This window comes from Asterias amurensis, chromosome 19 (genome assembly GCF_032118995.1).
Source record: "Asterias amurensis chromosome 19, ASM3211899v1".
NCBI lineage: Eukaryota > Metazoa > Echinodermata > Asteroidea > Forcipulatida > Asteriidae > Asterias > Asterias amurensis.
The window spans coordinates 6646861-6660031 of NC_092666.1; the positions used below are offsets into that span (position 1 = coordinate 6646861).

General features: G+C 37.2%; 1 long non-coding RNA gene across 2 annotated transcripts; it reads right to left on the reverse strand.

The window, feature by feature from the left end:
• Positions 1 to 1292: 1292 nt before the first annotated feature.
• LOC139951725 (uncharacterized) lies at positions 1293 to 12218 on the reverse strand. Of its 2 annotated transcripts, XR_011787832.1 has the most exons (5): positions 10132 to 12218; positions 9495 to 9644; positions 8333 to 8508; positions 7061 to 7246; positions 1293 to 4714 (listed from the first exon to the last, which is right to left on the reverse strand). It is a non-coding gene; the product is annotated as an uncharacterized lncRNA (long non-coding RNA). The 2 variants fall into 2 exon arrangements; XR_011787831.1 differs by having other exon boundaries at positions 9495 to 12218.
• Between the last annotated feature and the right edge of the window lie 953 nt (positions 12219 to 13171).

The following is a 13171-nucleotide window of genomic DNA, read 5'->3' on the forward strand; positions in this document are numbered from 1 at the left end:
CGGCCATTTTGTTCTATTCTCTTATGCAATCAGTATGAGGCTGAGTTCTTAATCAAGCGACTATGGCTACAACTGTGAATGTTGGCTTCAGCGACAACTGTTTTGAGTAATCGTCATTAAAGGCAGTGGACACTATTAGTAATTACTCAATGTAGTCTGTGAGAAACGGCTCCCCCTCAAGTAACTGAGGTTTTCAAGAAAGAAGTAGTTTTCCACGAATTTGATTTCGAGACCTCAGAATTAGATTTTGAGGTCCCGAAATCAAGCATCTGACAGCACACAACTTCGAGTGACAAGGGTGTTTCTTCTTTCATTATTGATATTGAGATACACACCAAAAGAGAGGACTGGTCTTTGACAATTACCAATAGTGTTTCTCGCCTTGGCCACCACCAAATGTCGGGCACTATCCTACACCAAGCCAAGACTAGAAGAAACACGTTATAGTCAGGTACCTTTTCATTTAATAAAAACAGAATCATCAGTGATCGCTATGCACACATGCCACATGGTGACATACTTCACTAATCTAAAAAAAGTAAACAAACAATTTTAAATGTAGGTTTACATTTAGATTTTGTAAGTGTTTACCCCTTGTGGTTCTGTACACATAAGTATTGCCAATCAATTCAACTAAAAAAAATTTTGTATTTCAAAAGATTTTTGATACCAATTATTCCCATGGCACTTTGTCATCGTGCATCTGAAAAGCTTGATACATGTACTTCTCCACTAAATCCCAGAATAAACCAATACTTTTAAATTACAATAATTAACACCATACACGATAGTTTGCATGTTATCTGTTGGTCTTATTTTGCACCGTGGCTTCTCAAAAATATTTGACCTTTAATCACATCGTACTAAACAATTTGCAATAATTAAATACTAAATAAATACAAATTATGCATACTTCTTTGCTTATATACTTACAAGTTTTATTTAAGTATCATATTCGAAATGCATGTTTTTATAATATGACGCTTTACTATTTGATTCAAATCGGGAACTGCATAGTAGTTGGTGCTGTGAGGGTGAGGTGTTAATAGTTAAATATTAAATTGTGAGTGATATTTGTTATGGTATTAGTGTTATTGGTAAAGTTAAAGTGTTACGTTAGTGCAGGGTTAAGGCCCGGTCACACAGGCCCCGATAACGAGAACGAAAACGATAACGATACAAATGCACGCCCTCGATTGGTTGAACGAGCGTGGGCGTATTCTGCGTGGATCAATTCAACCAATCGCGAGTGTGCATTTTATCGTTCTCGTTTTCGTTCTCGTTATCGGGGCCTGTGTGACCGGGCCTTTAGGGTGAGGAGTAGAGAGTTCGGTTTCACAAAAACACTCAGATTCACCTAAAGACAAGTTGTCAATATCACCATGGTGATTTGTACTATGGCATCATCACACATTGCCAAGTAACTCAGACTGAAATTATTATCTTAAGTTCTTTGTAAACCGAGCCCTGGTGTTATGATTGTTGCCATGGTTTGTGTTGACATGGCAACAGGAGTCTGGGTCCAATTTCATAGAGCTGCATGCTTAAGCATACAAAGTGGCCACCAAAATTATGCTAAGCAATATTTTCTATTTAAGCAGCGTTATGAAAAGTGGGCCAAGCTCAATGCGCACTTCACTAATACACCCATTTCAATAAAACATTTGTCTATTTTGCGCTCAAGTACACTTCTCCCACACTTATTTGAATATGATAATTGTTTAGCCAAGAATAACTTTGATTTAATCCGACAAAATGTAAGATAAAAAAATTAGACAACTTGGAAATTAATGTTACACTTGTGTCATAAGTATATCAGGTTTTCTACCATCATAATTTTTTTTATCTGACATTGTTCAACAGTCAAATTACTAACGCTGAGCTTTTTTTTTTTTCCATGATTTCTAGCATTTCTGAGCAAAGTGGTAACTCACAGTTTAATTTGGACAAAACTTGAGTCTCCCTGCGTGTAACTGTAGACAATTTCACTGATTAAGTTTTTTGTAGCCAAAAAGGTCTTGGCAAAAAAAAAAAACTTCATAAATGCCGCGCATTACCGGTACACTGACAAAATTTGGTATCCTTAATGTATATAGGATTTGAGGCATTGCATGGTGGGGTTTCAATATATATTTGGTTTCCGGTAACACTATGTGTGTATCTACTTGCAGGTAGAGTTGTTCTTAGGGAACTGTCTTGCTTTATCCTACTGCCCCGGAGTAGATAATCGGAGGTTCGGGAGACTTCTCAGTTCTGAAAAGAACAGTCCTGCTTTATAACTATTACCAGGGCGGATGGTATAGAAATTAGACTGGACTACTACTTTAGCTTATAGGATCGTAATAACTGTACTGCCGCGGAGTCAGTTCGGAATTGGTCTCAACATTTCGACTAGCTTGCTCTAGTCATCGTCATTATCCTTAATGTATTATTCCTTTACTTCTCTTTACCAAAGCTATACCATCTTTGGGAGTTGTATTCCAAACTACTCCAACACCTACAAAATGCAATGGATACTTTACTTGATGTGAATGAACTTGTTTTTCCACGATAAACAAACACTGCTTGGCATAAGGCAAGAGGTGTGCCAACTTTTATCAAATTAACTGTTGGGAGTATACAGAGCTGCACTGTAGAATATGATTGGAGTTTGATGGAGTCAAGAAAAGCCAATTGAGGAAACATTAATCTAAGGCCGTTACTGAGGTAGTGACTGTGGATGTGGCATGATCGCCATGACAACATGTATTAGCAGCAATTGCACATGAAGCCATAGCAACAGCCACATACATAGCCACAGCTGTATGTTCAGCACGGACTAAAAGGGTCCTCTCCTCAGTGGCGTAACTAGACATTTTCGTTTGGTGGGGCAAGTGGGGGCAAAGATTAAATTTGGGGGGGGCCAAAGAAGTGCAAGATTATTATTAAATATGTTAACTGATATATAGTTGATACACACCAATGCAGTTCTAAAACAGTCTATAGTCAGCATGTAACAAAAGATTGCGAAAACAACAAAATCTTAGAGAACATGTCATTTTGTATAAGATAAAACTCTTTGACTGTATAAAAGGATTAAATTACCAACTGTGGTCAACAAGTACCAATTTAGAGTTGTACACGGTATTCTCAACTAGGCTTTGTGGGTGTGTAAATACCCAAAACATAATAATATTAGGTCAAGTAAAAATAGAAAAATAGAAATGTTTAGCGTCCCCGCCCGCTTCCTTTTTACAGGACACCTCTTTTTTTTTTCTTAAGTTTTTTTATGCACATTTTTTTTTTCTTTTTTTTTTTTTGAAAAAGGGTTATTTTAAATGATCTCAGCAAAAAAAAAAAAAAATCTGAATGTCTTGTCTGAATGCCTTGACCAAACTGTTTCATTAATGTTTTGTGTATTTCAGCAGCAGAAAAAAAAACAGTTGATATTTGACATTCATGGCGACCATCTTGAAATAAAAAATAAAAAGCCCCTCCTCCTTCCTTATTTTTGAGAAACCCAGACACTAAACATGTTTCTTTTTTTACTCGGCCTTATTGTAACAAAAATACAGGATCGAAATTGTGGGTGTTTAATAATCACATTTTAGTTACGAAACGGATATTTAAAAATAATAGGCCTACCTCTCAATTGCACCGCTTGCTTCAAAGGAGAAGAAATGGTCTAAGCAACCTTTTTCGCTGGCCATTTTTGTGCTGTAGTAAATTTCTCTGTAGTGCATCTGACCATGGAGGTAGCATGATCTGACTTTGTGTTTACGGAGCTATTGGTCTGCGTTCAGACCACCACGTATTTAACAGAACTTTGTCACATCCTGCACTCTCTGTAACCGCAAAACCACAACAAACATTTACCGCCAATACGATCGCGCGCGCGTTTCCACGCATTTTTCATGTTATAGTCCACATAGGGCCTACTGATAATGAATAAAAGTTTTCCGTTTTACGGCAGCATTTTATGCAGCCTTAAACGATTTATATATAAGGCCTATAAGAATATACTTATCTCTGATTTCATATGGGGGGGGCAAGAGGGGGGCAAGGGTTCTGAGCGGGGGGGCGCCGGCCCCCCCTGCCCCCCCTCTGGTTACGCCACTGCCTCTCCTCTTCATTATAGTAAAATAAATGGCGCCATCATTGTCCAAATTGAATTAGTTGAACATCATCTGACTAGACTCAACAGTCTTTCTTCTATGGCTACCTTCCAAAAATAGTCTTAGTTACAAATGTAGCGACAACATCACTATGCGAGTTGTACTTGTTGCGGAGAGACTTTGCATAGTCTTTCTGCAGTCATCAAATGGCGACCTTCCATTATGCACAAGTTACAAAGGTAGCATCAATATCAACTTGTAGCGGAGACTGGGTAAACTTGATGTAGTCTTTTAGCTGATGGCACCTGTCCAAAACACGTTGGTTGGGCTCAACATTCATACATCTGTTTAGCAGTTGAACACTATCAGGCTAGGCACTGACACAGTCTCTCTTCTATGGGGACCTTCCAAAAAGCATTTTTTAAGTTCAAATTGTAGCGGAGTCAACTTGCTGGTGGCACACAGTCCAAAAAACATTGGTTGGGCTCAACAACCTGAAGTCACTTTAAGAGTTAAGGAGAGAAACACCAGGCTAGGCTTGACGTCGTCCTCACTCAGACAGTGGCAATGATTAGCCTCAAGATTGGTTGTACGTCATCTTCACAGGGCATCTTCTCAATCTGTAGGGGGAAAAAATTCAAAAGGATTATTGTTGATAACGAATTGGGATACTACAAGAATCAGTTGAGTCTGAATGTAAAGGGGAATTCCCCTCAAGCTCCAATCAGTTCTTCTTGTCTTGTCATTATAGACTTAAAGGCAGTGGACACTATTGGTACTTGTCAAAGACTAGCCCTCACAGTTGGTGTATCTCAACATATGCATAAAATAACAAACCTGTGAAAATTTGAGCTCAATTGGCCAATGAAGTTGCCAGATAACTATAAAAGAAAAAACACCCGTGTCACATATTTTCAGATGCTTGATTTCGAGACCTCACATTCTAAATCTGAGGTCTTGAAATCAAATTCATGGAAAAACACTTCTTTCTCGAAAATTACTTCACTTCAGAGGGAGCCGTTTCTCACAATGGTTTATACAATCAACCTCTCCCCATTACTCGTTACCAAGTAAGGTTGTACCCTAATAATTATTTTGAGTAATTACCAAGTGTCCACTGCCTTTAAAATACTAGTTCATTTTACAAACTAGTTCGTAATTTGCTTCTCTTCGGAGGTTGTTTGGTATTCATGCTTGTTGCAGAATATTAAACAATACTAATTAGTACTTCGGTTGTAGGGTTACAAATCTTTACTTCTAAAAAGATTTGTTTGATGGATTATAAATAAATGTGTTGGGCATTGTTAGACAATGGTTGTTTGGTATTCATGTTTGTTGCAGAATGTTAAACAAGACTAATTAGTACTTCGGTTGTAGGGTTACAAATCTTTACTTCTAAAAAGATTTGTTTGATGGATTCTTAATAAATGTGTTGGGCATTGTTAGACAATGGTTGTTAGGTATTCATGTTTGTTGCAGAATGTTAAACAAGACTAATTAGTACTTCGGTTGTAGGGTTACAAATCTTTACTTCTCAAAAGATTTGTTTGATGGATTCTAAATAAATGTTTTGGGCATTGTTAGACAATGGTTGTTTGGTATTCATGCTTGTTGCAGAATGTTAAACAATACTAATTAGTACTTCGGTTGTAGGGTTACAAATCTTTACTTCTAAAAATATTTGTTTTGGGCATTGTTAGACAATGGTTGTTTGGTATTCATGCTTGTTGCAGAATGTTAAACAATACTAATTAGTACTTCGGTTGTAGGGTTACAAATCTTTACTTCTAAAAATATTTGTTTGATGGATTATAAATAAATGTGTTGGGCATTGTTAGACAATGGTTGTTAGGTATTCATGCTTGTTGCAGAATGTTAAACAAGACTAATTAGTACTTTGCTTGTACGGTTACAAATCTTTACTTCTAAAAAGATTTGTTTGATGGATTATAAATAAATGTTTTGGGCATTGTTAGACAATGGTTGTTTGGTATTCATGCTTGTTGCAGAATGTTAAACAATACTAATTAGTACTTCGGTTGTAGGGTTACAAATCTTTACTTCTAAAAATATTTGTTTGATGGATTCTAAGTAAATGTTTTGGGCATTGTTAGACAGTGGTTGGCTGTTGTTCATGCTCGTTGTTGCAGAATCTCAAACAATACAAAGTGTTTTGACTGCTGGTTACAACTGTCTTTACTACTTAAAGGACTTGGGTACCTTTTCAAAATTTCCTTAGATTTACATTTAACTTACAGGGTTTGAAGACAATGATAGTGGAAAGTTTCCCTTCAAACTTTACTTACTGAGGTGCTGTAGTTTTTGAGAAATGAGTAAAACAATGTTATAATAAGTTTGTAAATGCTTAAAATAATTTTCGTCTCATGAGACAAAAATTATTTTCATGACATTGTTTTACCATTTCTCAAAAACTACAGCACCTCAGCACGTAATATTTTCAGGGAAGCTTTCTACTATCATCATCTTCAAACTGTGTAAGTTTAGTGTAAATCTGTGGACATTGTGTTTTTTGTCCTACAAAAGTTACATACACCCTTTAAGAGATTTGTTTGGGGGATTGCAAATATTCTTTGTTTTGCTGCATATCTCGTTTGTTAAATGTCATTCCAAAGTTATCAATATGTCAGACTTGACATAGTCCTTTAGGGCCAAATTTCATAGAGCTGCTAAGCAAAATAAACAGCTTATCAAGAAATTTCTGCCTTGATACAGGATTACCATAGAGTAAGGGATTACCAACCAAATGTTTCAAATGTTGCATTGCTTGTTCAGCTGTTGTTTGCTTATCCTGAAAATCACATGGAAATTGTGTTGGTAATCCCGTTTTTATCAAGGCAAACATTTCATGCTAAGCAAACTTCTGTGTTTAGCAGCTCTATGAATATAGGCCCAGGTTGTGGCACAAAATTGAAAAAGAATGAGTTTACATCAACATCTCTACTCACCTCAACAGTTAAACTTGTAGTCTGTGATGAGAGTCATCTAGCTGGACTTGACACAGTCCTTCATCAGTTGGTGAAACCATGGAGGAAGAAAATATTTTCTTCCTCCATGGTGAAACTCAGTCCAGAAAGCATTGATTGAAGCCTCAAGATTAGGGGCGTGTCGTCTCCAAAGGGCATCTTCTCAATCTGTAGAAAATAAACAATATTTAACATTTATTTTTGAGCAACTTTTTTTAATGAAAGAGTAATATCTTTGATGAATATTTCAGTCGGAGTGCAATCATGTGCAAGGAACTTCTCCAGCTCCAATCAGTTCTTCAAATAGTTAGACTTACAGACATGCAGCATCCCAAGGGGGGGATTTCCACAAAGAGTTAAGACTAGTCTTATCTCGAGTAAGGGCAAGTTACTCATTCTAAAGGCCGAGTAACACTGCAGCGATAACGAAAACAATATTGATCAAGACGCAAAAAGAACGCATTCTATTGGTTGAACTGCTCCATGCAGAATACATGCACGCTCTATCAACCAATAGAATGTGTTCTTTTTACATCATGATCGTTATTGTTTTCGTTATCACAGCAGTGTGACTCGAAGTTAACTTGTAACTAGCCTCATCCTAACTTAGGCCTAGCCTCAAATTACTAGGTCTTTCTTTGTAAAATCGACCCCAGGTTTTGTTGTCCTTTTTGTGTGTTTTCATTTCTAAACAACTTGACCTTCTATTTTAACCAAGTTTTCCACCAGTTTGTTGTATGGTATGTTTAATTGAAACTGATGACAAGGATACAATCTTTTGAAACTTTGAGTTAAAGGCAGTGGACACTATTGGTAATTACTCAAAATAATTATCAGCATAAAACCTCACTTGGTAACAAGTAATGGGGAGAGGTTGATAGTATAAAACATTGTGAGAAACGGCTTCCTCTGAAGTGCCATTGTTTTCGAGAAAGAAGTAATTTTCCACAAATTTGATTTCGAGACCTCAGATTTAGAATTTTAGGTCTCAAAATCAGGTGTCTGAGTATGCCTACACTACACGTTGTTTTATAAACATTGACCTGCTATTTTATTCAAGTTTTCCACCAGTTTGTTGTGTGATGACAAGTGTATTGCAAGCTTAAGGATGAAAATGAATATATACTTTGAAATTTTAAAATACAACTTAAAATCTTAGAAGCAAATTCTGAAACAGTTATTGCTTTTCAAAGTTTGTTGAATGAAACTTCTCAATCGAAGAAAAGTTGTAGGATTTTTGTTTTTCAAACTTACCTGGACGCCCAATTTTTGACTCTTTGCACACATACACTGTAGAAATGATCATCCAAACAGGTCTGGCGTCTGGGTTGTAGTCACAGCTCCGCAAGAGACCGCTCTCCCCGTTTCCTCCAACGATGCTCATCCAAACAGGTCCAGTTGTTGTAACCACTCCAAAGGAGACTGTTCAACTAAGAGACCATTAAAGGGAAGGTACACATTTGGTAATTACTCAAAACAAATTTTAACTTAAAAACTGACTTTGTAAGAGCATTGGAGAGCTGTTGTTGACAGTATAAAACATTGTGAGAAACGGCTCCCTCTGAAGTAGCAAAGATTTAGACAAAGAGGTAATTTGTCACTCAAATAATAAACGACTTCTAGCTAGAAGTCTTTTACTCCTATCTGAAAGCACATAAACTCATCCAACAAGGGTGTTTTTTCTTTCATCTTTTTCTCGCAACTTCGATGACCAATTACTCGATAGTAATTTAGTTTACTTTTTTAAAATCCTTCAGGGGTGCTTCTTTTTTTCTTATTGTATTGTATGTTCTTGTTTTTGTTTTCTTACTGTTCTTATTGTCTGTGCTTGAATTTTTGCCTGTGAAATTAATAAATGAAATGAAATGAAATAAGACCAAAATTTTCACAGGCTTGTTATTTAATGGTTATGATGAGATACACCAAGTGAGAAGCCTGGTCATTGACATATACCAAACGTGTACCGTCCCTTAAAGTTGAAACTAGCATTTACCATTCTTTGTGGTAAACTGCAAGAAGAGCCGACTAATACATTATTCCAAGAAGACTTTTCGATTTGTTTGGATTGTTCCAGCACAATTTTGTGGTTGGTCGGTTGGTTTTTGCCCATTGCTGTTGTAGAATATTAAATGATACTAGTCATTTGTACTGCTGGTTACAAACTGTCTTTACTTGTTGGAGAGATTTGTCTTGCGGAGAGATTCAAGTTCATCACTTTATTTTTGTTTTGGTATGTTGAATGTTTCACTTTCCTTCCTAAAGTATCAATAAACTATAGGTTTAGATTTGTTCATGATTCTCCAAAATTCTTGGCGTAGCTGTTCCGTTTATAAGGTGGTCCATTTCAGAAGTAGTTTCACCTTGAAGTTTAACCTACATATAAATAAACTGATACATTACCAAATCTTTTGCTTACCACCCTGGTGTATGCATCACCTCAGCTCAGTGAAGATCAGGTTCACCATAAACGTTACCTGGAACCTTGATACTTAACCAAACCCTCGTCAACTGTGCCGCCGTCTTCGCAGAAATTGCTACAATCCCCTTAAAGATTAACCACTACAAACTGTGAAAAACAAAAAACATGGTTGTTGCCTGTAGAGGAATAAAAGTTAGAGCTATGGGGAAAGGATGACTAGTTCCTTGTTCCAAAACAGAGCCCCACAAGTCTTTTTGTTTTCAGCGGATTGTATCCCCATGTGGAACCAGCTTCCGCTGTCTGTCAGATCTATTGTCCCCTTTATAGTCAGCATTTAAGACTCTTTTAGTTTTTAACTGTGGGGTGGGTATTAGCGGACATTCTTTGGCAGGACGACTTTGGGGGATTGTTATTTTGTTTAATTATTTTGCCTATTTGTATCTTTATGTATCGATTTGTTGCCTCCGCAAGAAGGTCTGGTTTGGATCAAAAGCTAAGGCCATCTACCTTACTCATTTTATGTCTTGATTTGTATATTTTTATGCCAGTGTAAAGTTGAATAAAACTAAACTAAAGCTAGTCTTTCACGATCCCCCCCCCCCCAATTTACATAAAACCTTACAAAATACTTAACCTTTGATGCTTTGAACCTGCTGACCTCGGTTCGACATTCCGGAACATCAAAGAGATTTTTGTAATGTCGCTCCTTTCTCTCAGTCTAGTACAAAAAATGCTTGTTAGTCGCTGTGATAAAAACGCTTGTTAGTCGCTGTGAAAGAAACGCTTGTAACTTGCTGTGAAAGAAAGTAACGCTTGTTAGTCGCTTTGAAGAAACACTTGTTAGTCGCTGTGAAAGTAACGCTTGTTAGTTGCTTTCGAAGAACCGCTTGTTAGTCGCTGCGAAAGAAACGCTTGTAGTCGCTTTCAAAAGAACCGCTTGTAAGTCGCAGTGAAAAAAAAGCTTGTTAGTCGCTGTGAAAGAAACTGTTGTTAGTCATTGTGAACAGAAACGCTTGTTAGTCGCTGTGAAAGAAACGCTTGTTAGTCGCTGTGAAAGAAACGCTTGTTAGTCGCTGTGAAAGAAACGCTTATTAGTTGCTGTGAAAGAAACGCTTGTTAGTCGCTTTCGAAGAACCGCTTGTTAGTCGCTGTGAAAAAAAAGCTTGTTAGTCGCTGTGAAAGAAACTCTTGTTAGTCGTTATGAACAGAAACGCTTGTTAGTCGCTATGAAAGAAACGCTTGTTAGTCGCTGTGAAAGAAACCCTTTTTATTCGCTGTGAAAGAAACGCTTTTAAGTTGCTGTGAAAGAAACGCTTTATAGTTGCTGTGAAAGAAACGCTTGTTAGTCGTGTTAAATAAAACGCTTTTTAGTCGCTGTGAAAGTACACTTTTTAGTCGCTGTGAAAGAAACGCATTTTAGTGGCTTTAAAAGTAACGCTCGTTAGTCGCTGTGAAAAAAAAGCTTGTTAGTCGCTGTGAAAGAAACGCTCGTTAGTCGCTGTGAAAGAAATGCTTGTTAGTCGCTGTGGAAGAAACGCTTTTTATTCACTGTGTAAGAATCGCTTTTTAGTCGCTGTGAAAGAAACGCTTGTTATTCGTGTGAAAGAAGCGCCTGTTAGTTGCTGTGAAAGAAACGCTTGTTAGTCGCTGTGAAAAGAACCGCTTGTTAGTCGCTGAAAAAGAAACGCTTAGTCGCTGTAAAAGAAACGCTTGTTAGTCGCTGTGAAAGAAACGCTTTTTAGTCACTGTGAAAGTAACGCTTTTAAGTTGCTGCGAAGGAAATGCTTGCTAGTCGCTGTGGAAGAAACGCTTTTTATTCATTGTGTAAGAAACGCTTTTTATTCGCTGTGAAAGAAACGCTTGTTAGTTGCTGTGAAAAGAAAAGCTTGTAGTCGCTCTGAAAGAAACGCTGAGCGGCTGTAAAAGAAACGCTTGTTAGTCGCTGTGAAAGAAACGCTTTCTAGTAACTGTGAAAGTAACGCTTTTTAGTCGCTGTGAAAGAAACGCTTGTTAGTCGCTGTGAAAAAAACGCTTGTTATTGTGTGAAAGAAACGCTTGTTAGTTGTGTGAAAGAAACGCTTGTTAGTCGTGTGAAAGAAACGCTTGTTATTGTGTGAAAGAAACGCTTGTTAGTCGCTGTGAAAGAAATGCTTGTTAGTCGCTTAGAAAGAAATGCTTGTTAGTCGTGTGAAAGAAACGCTTGTTAGTCGGGTGAAAGAAAAGCTTCTTAGTCCCTAGGAACGAAACGCTTGCCAGTTGTGTGAAAGAAACGCTCGTAAGTCGTGTGAAAGAATCGGTTGTTATTTAGTTGCTGTGAAAAAAACGTTTGTTAGACCCTGATACTTAACTTCTGCTGCAAACACCTGGCCTCGATCACATCCAGTCACTCCAGGGACATCAAAGGGAGAGTCTTCTCAAGTTGTGGCTTTACTGATGACTGGGTAGCTCTTAGTTTTGCTTTAAGATTGAGTATCTTAGAATCAAGACTAAGACTTACACCAGTCATATATTTTCTACTTTATCCATAGCCAATGATCGTGCTGAAAGACATCGTTGGCCCTCTACATTTTTTCAATACTCTAGGCCTACAGTACACTAGGTTACCACCCATACAAACCCAAACATTGGTGGTGTCTTTTTCCCCTTGGATAAACTGCTCCTTTTTTCTTCCTCTCCTGTCTTTTTTTCCCTTTCTTCTTCCTTTTTTAATTTCTTCTTTCCGTGTCTTTATCGCAGCGCACGCAAATAAATAGCTGAGAAGTTTTTGCATTTTGCTCATTTTTTACGCATTTTTGTTCCTATTTTTTTCGGCATTTTGTGTTTGTGAAAAATACCTTTAACCTGTGTGTGTATGTGTAACAGGTCCCCCCCTCCTTATTTATCTTTTTTTTTTTTTTACTTTTATTTAAATGGGCAAGGGTCAAAGACATGTTGTTTATTTATTGTCAGAATGGATGTAATGCTGATATTTGGATGGTAAATATTAATTTAGCTCAGGTCTAAATTGTCTATTTACTACTCCAAAATCGAACACTAATCAATCATTAATGGGACAGACAATTGTTGACTTTACAGTTACCTCTAAGACATTTGGTGGGTTTTGGGAGGGTTATTTTATTGCTCTACAAAGACACTTTATGGTTACATTTTTGCATTTTTCTTATTTTTTTTTGCAATTTGCATTTTGCATTTGTGAAAAAGACCTTTAACTTGTGTGTATGTGTACAACAGGTCCCCCCTCCTAGTTTATCATTTGAACCTTTATTTAAATGGGCAAGGGTATGTTTATTTATTGTCAGAATTGATGTAATTCGGATGGTAAATATTAATTTAGCTCTGGTCTAAATTGTTTATTTACTACTCCAAAATTGAACACTAATCAATAATTAATGGGGCTGACAATTGTTGACTTAATGGTTACCTCTAAGACATTTGGTGGGTTTTGGGAGGGTTGTTTTATTGCCCAGGGCAGTTGCCCTTCTAAAGACACCTCATGGTTACCTCTAAGACACTTGGTGGGTTTTGGGAGGGTTGTTTAGTTGCCCAGGGCAATTGCCCTTCTAAAGACATGGTTACCTCTAAAACACTTGGTGGGTTTTGGGAGGGTTGTTTAGTTGCCCTAATTCTAAAGACGTAAATTGACCTGTTATTAAGTTTGTATAAGCATTGCGCTA